This window comes from Citrus sinensis, chromosome 4 (genome assembly GCF_022201045.2).
Source record: "Citrus sinensis cultivar Valencia sweet orange chromosome 4, DVS_A1.0, whole genome shotgun sequence".
In the NCBI taxonomy this organism is placed as follows: domain Eukaryota; kingdom Viridiplantae; phylum Streptophyta; class Magnoliopsida; order Sapindales; family Rutaceae; genus Citrus; species Citrus sinensis.
The window spans coordinates 9,431,201-9,445,533 of record NC_068559.1 but is presented as its reverse complement, the minus strand read 5'-3'; the positions used below and the strand labels follow the sequence as shown (position 1 = coordinate 9,445,533).

Genomic DNA, 14,333 nt, shown 5'->3' with positions numbered 1-14,333 from the left:
TTGGTTGTAGCGAATGATCCTTTATCCAAAGTTTTCATCATTATTATTTCTTTCTCCTTTAATTAGGATTTTTATTAAATTATTGTTTTTGTAGTTTTAATTCCTTTCTGTCTTGCTATTTATTTAAAAATTTATATTATTAGTACTATTGTTATTACTACGATTATTTTATTATAAATCCTGCTTTAGAGTTGATAATAAATACAACTAGCATAGTCCTCGTGGGATCGATCTTTACTCGCTCTGTACTAGTTATTTATATTATTAGTAAGGTTTTAAATTTGGTGCACCTTAACGACAATACCAAATTTTTGCCGCCGTTGCCAGGGACTAGCGTCTCGTTTGTTTATTATCACTCATTTTATTTTATCATTTTTACTTATTTTTTTCTCATTTTATTTATTTATTTTAATTAGTTATTTTCTATTCTATATTTAGATTTTCATGAGCATAAAGGACATTCGACTGAAACTCGAATAGCTTAGAGCAACCTCATCACATTTAGAACTCGATTTTACCATCCACATTTCACTCTCGAAGACAGAGCCAGTAGCCCAGAACCCGAACCAATGGCTCAGAACAACAACCAAACACTTAAAGAGTTGGCAACTCCTAAATTGGACCAGCAACCATTATGCATTGAGAATCCAAATCCTCAGGTAAACTTTGAACTCAAATATGGCATGATTAATCTTCTTTCTACTTTTCATGGCCTTGTAGAACAAGACCCAAATAAGCACTTGGAGGAGTTCCATGTGGTATGCTCCACAATAAAACCAGCCGGAGTTTCTGAAGGGCGAGTTAAGATAATGGCCATCCCATTCTCTTTGACAAATTCAGATAAGGAATTGTTGTAATATCTTCCCTACGGTACTATCACTACATGGAATGAGATGCGTTGGTTATTTTTGGAGAAATACTTCCTAGCATCAAAAGCTGGTAGCATTCGAAAACAAATGGTGGAATTTGACAAAATAATGGAGAGTCACTATACGACTATTGGGAACAATTCAAAAGGCTATATGCTAGTTGCCCTCACCATTAGTTAAATGATCAACTCCTTATTCACTACTTTTATGAAGGTCTAATACCTATGGATAAGAGTATGATTGATGCCGCTAGTGGAGGAGCACTCGTGGACAAGACACCAGAAACAACCTGAAATCTCATTGCTAACATGGCTGCTAATTCCCAACAGTTCAACATCAAGAACGATCTACTGCCACCACCTAAGCGAGTCAATAAGGTAAGTACTACTTCCCAAGAGCAACAAGTTTCAAATCTTACTTCTTTGGTGCAACAATTAGCCCTAGGGCAACAAGTGAGACCGTGTGGCGTATATTCCATGGTCAAGAATGTGACTGATATGTGCCCTACTCTCCAAGAGAATTCCCACGAGCAGGCTAATGCAGTTAACAGGTTCTTAGGCCAACCAAGACAAATGTATGATCTCTACTCTAATTTTTATAATGAAAGTTGGAAGGATCATCTTAATCTTAGGTATGGGAACCAAAAATAAAGCATTCTAAATATAATACCATCTCGACCACCAGGCTACCCCCAACAACGGATGCAACAAGCTTATCAAGTCCGGCCACCTCTATCTTCTCAAAATCAAGGTACTTCTCTAGAAGATCTTGTAAAAACTCTTACTACTAACCCTATGCAGTTCCAACAGACTACCCAAACATAACTCCAACACTTGGAGAATCAAATTCTAACTGATTTTTATATCATTGAAATGGAGGATGAGTCATCGTCCAATCCCACGCCTATTTTATTGGGGCGACCATTTCTTAAGACAACCCGAACCAAGATTGATATTCATGATGCAACCCTCACAATGAAATTCAATGATTAAATAATTTGTTTTAATATCTTTGAGGTAATGAGGTATCCCAGTTACGTACATTATGTCTTTGCCATAGATGATATTAGTATCTTGGTGCAAGATTTCTTTTAGTTATTCGGTAATGATAGTTTTGAAATTACCATCAGCAAAAATCTTACAAAAGAGGATTCTAAGGAACAAGTAAATTTAATAAAGTTGAATAATGGGGTAGAGGAAGCCATGGCGATCTTAAATAGAGCAACCCCATTACATACAAATAGGTATAATGTTTCTTACCTAGAATTGCCTTTATCGAACAAGAAACTTTTACTTTCAGTTATGCAGGCGCATACCTTAGAACTTAAGCCACTCCTAGAGCATCTGTAATATATTTACTTAGGTGAGAATGAAACACTTCCTGTCATAATTTCTAAAACCCCAGTTCAACAAGAAAAGCTAAATAGGGTGCTTTGGGTTCACAAGATGGCGATTGGCTGGACCATTACCGACATTAAGGAAATTAGTTCTTCCATGTGTATACATCGCATTTTATTAGAGGAAGGGTCTAAACCAACGAGAGATGCACAACGCTGCCTTAACCCACAAATGATGGAAGTTGTAAAAAATGAGATATTGAAACTCCTTAATGTAGGGATTATCTATCCCATTTCTGATAGTAAATGGGTGAGTCTTGTACAGGTAGTTCTAAAAACATCGGGCATCACAGTGGTCAAAAATGAAGAAAACGAGCTTGTGCCAACTAGAGTTCAAACTAGGTGGAGAGTTTGCATTGACTATCGTAAAATGAATGTAGCCACTTGCAATGATCATTTTCCTTTGCCATTTATTGATCAAATGCTTAAAAGGTTAAGTGGTCACTTTCATTATTGTTTTCATGATGGTTACTCAGGTTATAATCAAATCGTTATCACTCTGGAAGACTAAGAGAAAACGACCTTCACATGCCCCTTCGGCACATTTGCTTACCTACGTATGCCACTTAGTCTATGTAACGCTCTTGCCACTTTTCAAAGGTGTATGATGAGTATTTTTTCTGATTAGGTGAAAAACATCATTGAGGTATTTATGGATGATTTTATGATTTATGGTAATTCTTTCGATAGATATTTAGATAACTTTATACTTGTGCTCAAACGATACGTTGACACTAATCTTATGCTTAATTAGGAAAAATGTCATTTTATGGTTAATCAAGGTATTGTATTGGGACATGTTATTTCCGAAAGGGAGATTGAATTGATAAATCTAAAATAGATCTTATTCGCTCCTTACCACCTCCCACTAGTTTGAAGGAGGTTTGTTCTTTTATTAGTCATGCAGGTTTCTATCACAACAACAAATATGACTTTTGGTAGCATTTGATAGTAGCACGTTTTTCATAATGTTACGAAATGTCAATCTATTGTAGCATTTTTAGAAGAAAATTACAATAAATTGTTCAAATTGTAACATTTAATTTTTTGTAACATTTATCTGTAATTAGTAGCATATTTCAAAATGATATGTAAACTTATAAATAATACAGCACTTTAAAAATGATACCAAACGTTGTTATATATAGTAGCACTTAAAGATAGCTACAAAATGAGAGAAAGAGAAATAAAAATGAAAACCTATGTACCGCCAAAATGAAAGAATAAGCGGCAACCAAATATTTTGATCTTCAAAATATGCAACATTGGGAGGGAAAGAAAACAAAGTCCCTTCTTTATTCCCTTGTCTCCTCACCGAAATTTTAAGGCATAAGCATTCAGATCTTTATTTGAAGAACACACTGACACGACTTAAAAATGTTTGATTTACTCTCAAGTATAAGAGTGCCTAGTTATAATATATCTCGGTGAGTCCGAGGTTGATCCACAGAGAAAATATTTAATTTGTTTATTTTATTTTATCTAAAATTTGAAAATAAAACTTAAATATAAACAACTTAATTTAAATAAAACTATGAAATTGAATTAGTTAGGGTTGTGGATTCACTCTTAGTTGTAAATAAAACTTAATAAATTCTTGTTGCCATTTTTTTAGATTTATTGCCCAAAAGATTAATTATATAAATTATTATTATTTTCCCTTTAATTTTATGATGGATTAAGTATTCATTGTGCCAAAATTTAATTTGTCTACAATAAGTTAAAATACCATTTTACCATACCTTATATTAAGATAAAAAGAATTTATTGTGCCAAACTCCCTTGTTTGTCTATAATAAATCAAAATTTCATAATATAAAATACGTATAAAATTAAATAGAAAATAACTTAATTTATAAAATTAAAAATAGAATTTGATAAAATCATATTTATTTCCTAAGAGTTTCACCTTCCCCTAACTATTAATATTTAGCTAAACATTTTTTTAATAAAGGAAATTACTAAAATTGAAAAACACATAATTAAAAATGGAATTTGAAAATTGAAATAAAACTAATTTTATTGATTGAAAATAAATTACAAAGAGAGATGAGAAGAAGAATTTGGGGGGAAAGTAGAGAAGAGAAGGTATGGAGAGGTGTGTTCACCCCCCTCTCTATTTATACTAATATATGGTAAATCCTCACCACACAAACAAAAAAATCTAATTTTAACCTTACATTTGTCCCACTAATAATCTCACTAATAAAACATAAACCTAACTTATCCACTCAAGCATATCCAACACATTCCACTAACAATTACCATACCTGACATGATAAAACATTTACCGTGGTAAAAACGTAAAAATTTACAACAAAAGTCTTGGATCCTCCTCGACAATGACATAATTTCTCAGACTTCCGGAATCCAAATTTGACATCCATACATTTGTTCGGAGCCTCAAATTGCATGAAATTATTCTTTTTATCTAATAAACACACAAAAATACAAAAAATCAAATATTTAGAAAAATAATTAGAAATTCACAATATGTTATATAATTACAAATATAAATTACATTAATAAAACAAAATAACATTTTTATCCCTTAATAAACATGCAATTTTTAACACTAATCACACCCCCCAACTAGCTTATTGCTAGCCCCTAGCAATTAAATCGTTATATTAAATTAAGATTTACAAAATTCACATGCAAGTTAATAGTTGTTCATCTATCCTCTAAACTACCAAATAAATAAACTCTTCCAAATTTTTTTTTAATTCTTGGTCGTCCACTCATTATCCAGAATATCATAAACCTTCTTTTGTGCTCAAGTAATTAACACAATACTTATGGGGTTTTATTAAAAGAAAACAACATTTTCATTCTAAAACTCATTAGAAATTCTATCTTCAGACAGTAGATTATTCAAGCTTTTTTTTAAAATTGCATTTCTAACTCATGTAGCAAGCTTTAGGTCAGTGACTCCCAGATCAGTTGACCTTAGGGCATTAGGTGTTGAAACGCCCCTACGACCTTAATTACTTAGGTTTTTAATAAATAAGCAAACAATATATCTATAACTCATGTAGCGAGCTTTAGGCCAGTGACTCCCAGACCAGTTGACTTTAGGGCACTAGGTGTTAAAACACCCCTATGGACTTAATTACTCGGGTTCTAGATATAACAAAATTAAACTCATTTAATTTTTTTTCTTTTTCTCTTTTTTTCTTTTTTTTAATTTTTTTTCACCTCTTTTTTTGTTTTTTGCAATATACACTTTCTACAACCTTAGATATTATCCCTAATAAATTAAAAGAACTAAATGCTGCAAAAATTTTAACTTACAACCCACTAGTATGTGTCATAGTGTGTGTGTGAAGAATGATTTAATAATACCTGTTAAATGAGTAACAACAAAATAACTTTATAACTAAATGGACGAGAGTTCACAAATTTGAGTAATTCAAAGAAGAGGGAACAAAAACAACTTATTATGAATTTTAAAATCAAAATATAATACAACAAGACTATTAGGATGCGTCTCAAAAGTTGTGACTCTTTACACAGCCATCATAGACACAAAAAAATTGTTGTTTTTGGTTTTTTTTAAAAAAAAGATAAACACACCTATTTACAATTTACGTCAATTATTCCTTCCCCCCAACCTAATTTAAACATTATTCATAATTTAAAAATATGCATGCAAAAAGGAAAACAAATAAAAAAATAATAAAAGAAGAAATAGGAAAGATCACACCTGAACAAGCCGTTGAAGATGCGTTTCTAGAGTCGCTACACCCCATATTCTGTCATCTTCGACAAAAGCATTACTAGGATTTGCTATATTCCACAATTGTCAACTATTCCCTCCCCCCAACCTGAATAAGACATTGTCCTCAATGACTTAAAGGAAAGAAGTAGAGTTTAGAAGACATAACCTCATAGCTCTAAGAAGATAGTTACAACTGAAGAGTTAAGTCCAACTTGTACTTCTTACTAGGGCTAGGGTTACCATCATTAGTCGACTATTCCAATGCCAATGTCTTAGGATCTGGCTCTGGTTTGTAAGTTTGTAAAAGATCAAGTAACTCATTAGCAGTAGAAGCACAAATAAAGAGATTTTTCGCAGAGATTGGAATAAAATGATTATTAATTGCATGGTTAATGAATGTGAGCAACCCATCAAAAAAATTATTAACATTTAGTAAACCAATGGGTTTTTTATGGATGTTTAAATGGGCTCAAGATGTCAATGTAATTAATGCCTCTAAAGTTGCAAGATCTCCTAGCAAGAAAATGAAAGCGTCAGCATGATTTAACATCTCAGTTATTCGCTCTTGCATACTTAAGACAACTAACTCTTCTCCAATTGGTACATCAGACATGCATCCCAGAGGTTTTAAGGCTTGTGGAATGATATCTAGTACTTGGTTTCCTCTAATAAAAACAGCTTCTGAAACAAGTTTTGATAACCCTCGGTCACCTCCTCCATATACAAGGTGCAGATTCCTCTCAGCTATGGCATGACTAAGATCTACAGCTGCTTGAACGAACTCTTTGTATTTTCCATAATGAAATCTAGAGAGCACACAAATATTTTTGAATTGTCTACTCGAAGATGCTGCCATTAGAATAATTTTCAAAAAAAAGTTGTGAGTAGTTTGGAAAAAGAGCTCTTATTTAAAGATCTGAGTGACAGACAAAATGAGAAACAACTGTAAATGGGTTGTTGTATTTGTCAGATGATGCGTAAAGCTCATGTCTCAATTATTAAAAAACAAACAGTAAAAAGAAAAGCAAACAGTGAAAAGAAAAAAAAGTAAAAGAAAACAAATAATGATTAAATACAAAATCACACTATTAAATGCAATAATGCAAATGATAAAAGAACAATAAAGTAAAAGGATATTTACTGGTAATTGTGATTGTGGCTCACATCTTCTTTTGGTTTTACATCTAATAACGGCTTGAACGCCCCCTATGGGTCGAGGATAGGCTTCCCATCCAATTTTCTTATAAACTAGCAAACAAGGTCTTTTTGAGTCAGATTCCCAAGACTAAACTGTGCACATTCTTTTTGGAATAGTCTCCATAACCTGTGTATCTCATATTGCACATGTCCGCTTCGATGCGTCTCAAGAGATCGTAAGATATCATCCAATGATTCTTTACTCATGCCATCTTTGACGAATTTAATTTTATCTTCTCGATTATCAGAAACCATTCCTAAAGGTTTACGAACTTCTAGTTTGCAACTAAGTCGTACACAATTATGACATTCTGAGCCAAGTCTTCTAGCTCTTTGTTTTTTAGCAAATGTGCTTTTACCAAAACCAGGTATGTAAGAAATAAATAGATCAGGAAACTCACTAGCTAATCGGACCTTTGCTTCAATTAACCAACAAATATCAAAAGGAATTTCCTTGATCATTAACAAACGCAATCTTTCACAACGAGCTTTGTAAATGTTTTTGAGTGCATTTTGAGGGAGAGAAGGAAAATGCTTATGCAATTTATGTTGTATTTCTTCCATGCTTGATTTTGAGATTTCAGTTATTGTGGGAAACTGAAGATACCGACTTAAGAAGTCACGGAGTACCGTTATCCGCCATTTATATGGGAAAATAAATCAACACACACCAAAATCAAATCTTCAGAATCAAATCAAATGTGAAAGCGAACAACAAAAGAGAAACACAATATGTACAAAGGAAAATGAATTTACATTCATCCTCTCATTGAGTTAACCTCGAGCTCTAATTGAAATTCATATATACCACGCTCTATTGCTCTGAGTTGTCTTTCTTGATCCTCAACGTAGGCCACTAATTCTGGTGGTTGTCGTTCCCAAATTAAATGTGATTTACAGCTTTGTATCAATCTTCTCAAGTGAAATCTTATTCGTAAAAGTCTTTTAAGATGTGTGAATAGAATCTTCCTTATTGAGGTGCTCATGATGTATAATGATGAAAAAAACACAATTATTAAATACACTTAAGTAAGAAACATCACAACACGTATCATTCAAGACGGTCAAACAATTCAAATGGTAAAACAACAGTGAAAAGTTAAAGCACTCATTAAAAACTTAATCAAGATTTTGTGGGTCACTCAAATTTATTTCGGTGCTTAGTTCACGTGATTGGTTTTCCATATAAGGCTTTATTCTTTGTTCGTTAACTTTAAATGTGACACTATTTTTTGGATTCTCAATTTCTACAGCCCCATGTGGATATACATTTTTTACAATAAATGGGCCACTCCACTTTGACTTTAACTTTCCTGGAAACAAATGAAGACGAGAATTATAAAGCAACCATTTTTGACCAATTTCAAATGTTTTTCGAAAAATTCTTTTATCATGAAAAATTTTTGTTCTTGCCTTAATAATTCTTGAATTTTCATATGCATCATTTCTTAATTCCTCAAGTTCATTCAATTGTAATTTTTGCACATTGCCAGCATCATCCAAATTTGAATTAAAAGCTTTAATAGCCCAAAATGATTTATGCTCAAGTTCAACAGGTAAGTGACAAGGTTTACCATAAATTAGCCGATAGGGTGACATTCCTAAAGATGTTTTAAATGTAGTACGGTATGCCCAAAGTGCATCAGTCAATCGAAGAGACCAATATTTGCGGTTTGGGTGAACTGTTTTTTCTAAAATTTGTTTTATCTCCCTATTTGCTAATTTAACTTGACCATTTGTTTGTAGATGATAAGGGGTAGCAATTTTATGTGTAATTCCATATTTTTTTCATTAAAGACTCAAATGACTTAAAATGTTTTCTCTTAAAAATTTAACGACAGTTTTACTATCATTATTTCGACAAGACATTGCTTCAATCTATTTTGAGACATAATCAACTGCAACTAATATGTACACAATTCCAAAAGATGGTGGAAATGGACCCATGAAAACAATTCCCCAACAGTTAAACATTTCAATCTCAAGTATGGGATTTAAGGGCATCATGTTTCTTTTACTAATTGATCATAATTTTTGACAGTTTTCACAAGTTTTGCAAAATTCATATGTGTCTTTGAATATGGTAAGCCAATAAAATCCACGTTGCAAAATTTTAGCCGTAGTTTTTCTTGAAGAAAAGTGTCAACCGCATGCTTCATAATGACAAAAATTAATGACACTACTTACCTCATTATCAGGAATGCATCGTCGAAAAATCTGATCAGGGCAATATTTCAACAAGTAAGGATCATCCCAATAAAATTTCTTTACTTCAACCAAAAATTTCTTCTTCTCCTGAGTATTCCATTGCGAAGGCATTTTACCTGTAACAAGGAAATTAACAATGTTAGCATACCATGGTATTAAAGTAACAGATAATAAAAATTCATCAGGAAAGGAATCATTAATAGGTGTTATATCAGTCCAGATTTCATATGTGAGTTTTGATAAATGATCAGCAACGACATTTTCGTCACCCTTTTTATCTTTGATAGTGAGGTCAAATTCTTGAAGTAACAAAATCCAACGAATTAGTCTTGGTTTGGCATCCTGTTTAGTCATCAAATATCTCACAGCAGCGTGATTAGTAAAAACAACAGTTTTAGAACCAAGCAAATATGAGTACTATCCAAAGTCTTACTTGCATAATGAATCACAAACGACTTACAATCCTTTTTTTGTCCTACACTAGCACCAATAGCAAAGTCACTTGCATCACACATTAATTCAAAAGGCAAAGACCAATCAGGAGATTGCATAATAGGTGCAGATGTCAAAAGGTAAATTATTTTCTCAAAAGATTTTTGGCAATCATCAGTCCATTCAAATGGTGCATCTTTTAATAAGAGTTACAAGGTAGTTTAGATATGACACTAAAGTTTTTTATAAACCTCCTATAAAATCATGCATGCCTTAAAAAGGATCGCACATCTCTAATTATTTTTTGTTGTGGCAATTTAGATATGACTTCAATTTTTGCTTTGTCTACTACAATTCCTTTAAAAGATACAACATAACCCAAAACAATTCTAGAAGTAACCATGTAATGACATTTTTCCTAATTTAAAACGAGTTGTTTTTCAACACATCTTTTTTTAAAACGTTTTCCAAATTATCAAGGCAATCATCAAAAGAATTCCCAAACACTGTCAAATCATCCATAAAGACCTCTAAATAATGTTCAATCATATTAGTGAAAATATTTAGCATGTATCTTTGAAATGTTGCAGGAGCATTACAAAGTCCAAATGACATTCTTTTAAATGTAAATGTTCCAAAGGGACATGTAAATGTGGTTTTTTCTTGGTCTTCAAGTGCTATAGGAATTTGATAATAACCTGAATATCCATCTAAAAAGCAGTAGTAGGGATGTGCAGCCACTCTTTCTAAGATTTGGTCAAAAAATGGTAATGGAAAATGATCTTTTCTAGTGGCTTCATTTAATTTCCTATAATCAATGCACATGTGCCAACTAGATGTAATTCGTGTTGGAATTAATTCATCTTTTTCATTTCTAACTACAGTGATTCTAGATTTTTTAGGCACTACTTGTGTAGGACTTACCTACTTACTATCAGAGATAGGGTAGATAATTCCTGCATCATGTAACTTAAGAATTTCTATTTTTACTACTTCTTTCATGTGTGGGTTTAATCTTCTTTGAGGTTGTTGACATGTTTTAGCATTTTCTTCCAAATTGATTCTATGTGTGCAAATTAAAGGATTAATACCTTTAATGTCATTTAAAGTCCATCCAATTGCGTTTTTATACTTTTTAAGAATAGATAGTAACTTACCTCCTTGGTCGCTTGATAAGGTCGAAGAAATCACAACAGGATAAGTTTGTGCTTTTCCAAGATAAGCATACTTTAATCCCTCTGGCAAAGGTTTCAATTCCAATTTAGGTGCTTCTTGTTGTTCAGTCTTTTCAATGATTCCAAGCTCCTCAAATTTTGGTTTCCCATCATCACTTTTGCAAAGTCTGACGAGAATCAAATAACAAATTTATATTAGAAGTATCATGTTCAAGTTGTTTATTTCATTCAATCGAATTAACCAAACAAATATCACTAAGTTCAGGAAAACTCCCTTTTTGAACATTCTCCTCTATACAAGATTCAAACAATTCTTTTTGTTCAACAATTTCATCTTCATTCTCATTTTCCTCATTAGCTTGCCTACACATATTGAAAACATTCAATTCTAGAGTCATATTTCCAAATGACAAATTCATTAAACCATTCCTACAATTAATCAAAGCATTAGCAGTTGCTAAAAATGGTCGACCCAAAATTATAGGAATTGGTTTATAATTATTCACAACAGTTTCAGTTTCTAAAACAATAAAATCCACAGGGTATATGAATTTATCAACTTGTACTAAAACATCTTCCATTATTCCTTTTGGTATTTTAATTGATCTATCGGCAAGTAAAAGTATAGTTGAAGTTGATTTTAACTCACCAAGATTAAGTTGAAGATAAAGTGAATGTGGAAGCAAATTAACACTAGCACCAAGGTCTAACAAAGCATGCTCAATTTTGTGATCTCCAATAATACAAGAAATAATAGGACAACCAGGATCTTTATATTTCAACTTATTATTAGTAGACAGAATGGTACTTACCTGTTCAACCATGAAAGCACTCTTTTTTACCTTCAACTTCCTCTTAACAGTGCATAAGTCCTTTAAAAATTCGGCATATGAAGGTACCTGCTTGATTGCATCTAACAGAGGAATGTTAACGTTCACTTGCTTAAAGATTTCATAAATTACAGAAGAGTGGTTTGATTTCCTTGGTTTATTCAATGCATGCGGAAATAGTGGTTCAGATGGAACATTAGTTATTTTTTCACTAGGTGTAAGTTTATCTAGTTCTTCCTTACCCTTTGAATTTTCATTTTCACAAGGTTCAGGAATAGGTCGATCAATAACCTTACCACTTTGAAAAGTTATAACTAACTTAACTTGGTCAATAGGTGCATTTTGAATCTTAGGATTTGGTTGTGGTTGAACTGGAAATTTTCTTTTTTCTTGAATTATGAGTGCATAAGCAATTTTAGCAAGAGTATCCTTCAAATCAGAAAAAGTTTGTGCATTTTGATTGTTAATAGCATCTTGCTTCCTAATGAATGAATGCATTGTATCTTCCAAATTTTTGCATGGTGGTGGAACATATGGTACAAAAGGCTGAGTATTTTGAAAATTTTGTGGAGGTGGTGCTTGTGAAGATTATGCATTATTATTATTACTCCAACTAAAATTTGGATGATTTCTCCAACCAGGATTATAAGTCTGTGAAGATGGGTTTGGCTTGTTAAAAGTGTTGATGACATTAGCTTGATCATGCAAACATTCTTTGAGTGCAGGCAGAGTGGGACAATCTTGAGTGAAATGATCATTAGAACTACAAACATCACATGCAATTTCTTGAACATATTTTAGTTGATCACTTTTTTTTTTTTCCAAAGCTTCAACCTTCCTAACTAGATATGCAAATTTTGCTTGTAAATCATGATCTTCCCTAAGGTTGTAGATTCCTCCACTAAATGGAGATGGTTGTGGTTTATTAGTCAATTCAAAAGTTCCAACAGTATCCCAATATTGTGCATTTTCAGCTAATTGGTCAAGATAATCTAGTGCATCTTCATGATTTTTATCTTTAAATTCACCATTACACATCATTTTTACAACTTGTCTAGCTTGAGATATTAAGCCCTCGTAGAAATAAGTGACCAATCGCCAAGTTTCAAAACCATGGTGTGGACATATGTTAAGCAATTCTTTAAACCTATCCCAACATTGGTATAATGTTTCTCCATTTTTTTGAGTAAAAGAAGTGATTTGCCTATTAAAAGAATTTGTTCTATGAGGTGGAAAGAATTTTTTTAAAAACAGTTCTTGCATGTTATTCCAAGTTCTTATTGATCCAGATCTAAGGTTTTATAGCCAAGTTTTAACTTTATCTTTTAATGAAAAAGGAAAAAGCTTTAATCTAATTATGTTCATTCTACAATTTTGGTCTGTGTATGTATTACAAACTTCCTTAAAATCTCTTAGATGCAAATATGGATTTTCATATTTTAAACCATGAAATATTGGTAAAAGTTGGATAATAGCTGGTTTGAAGTTAAATCGAGATGCTTCTGGAGGAAATATTATACACGACGACGCTCTAGTTCTTGTTGGATTCATGTAGTCTCTCAAAGTTCTCGGTTGTTTTTGATCATGTTGAGATTGGTTGTCTCACTGATCAATTGGAGGATTAAGTTTGCCTAAATTGTTTTCGTCTTGAATCTCGTCCATGATTGGTGGTGGTGATTGAGATCTACGAATTAACCTGCCACCTGAAGTTCAAAACCAATGTCTCATATAATAATTATATCACAAAGATAACAAACAAATTAGTAACACAAAAACTAAAGGAAAATTGCAAAAAGAAAAAAATGAAAATTAAATATGCAAATAATATAAGTGTACAAAAGAAAATTAATAACTTAAAATTAAATAACAATTTTGGTGGTTGAACCCACCAATTAAATTAACAAAAAAAAGTGAAATAATAAAATAACTTAAAATTAAATAACAACTTTGGTGGTTGAACCCACCAATAAAAAGAAAAAAATGCGAAATAAAAAAACTGAAATAAAAAATTAGTAGTTAGTTTGCTTGGTCCAAATTAAGTCCAAATAAGTTCAAGTCTAATTATTGTGAGAAATTTCGTCTAGGGATCTTATTGCAAAGTATTTATAATTTTATGGCCACACCGTAATTTTTAGAAGTTTAAAATTGAGCCATATGGGATGAAAGTGAAGATTCGGAAAGCTTTTAGGGTCAGAACATAATTATGAGAAGAATGAGCAAGAAACGAGAATTGTTGGGGTGAAACTAGAATTATGAAAGATGTGGGGGTAGAAGAGAATTTAAGAAAAGGAAAAGGGGGCAAACAAAAATTTACACAAAAAGTAAAAAAATAAAAGGAAAAATAAAACAAAATAAATACCTCTCCCCGGCAATGACGCAAAAAACTTGACACAACTTAAAAGTATTTAATTTACTCTCAAGTATAAGAGTGTCTAGTTATAATATATCTCGGTGAGTCCGAATTCGATCCACAGAGAAAAGATTTAATTTTTTTATTTTATTTTA

At 32.0% G+C, this 14,333-nt stretch overlaps 1 non-coding gene across 1 annotated transcript; it reads left to right on the top strand.

The window, feature by feature from the left end:
• The first annotated feature begins 12,936 nt into the window (after positions 1-12,936).
• LOC112496802 (small nucleolar RNA R71) lies at positions 12,937-13,045 on the top strand. Its single transcript, XR_003063369.2, has one exon. It is a non-coding gene; the product is annotated as a small nucleolar RNA R71 (small nucleolar RNA).
• Positions 13,046-14,333: the final 1,288 nt, after the last annotated feature.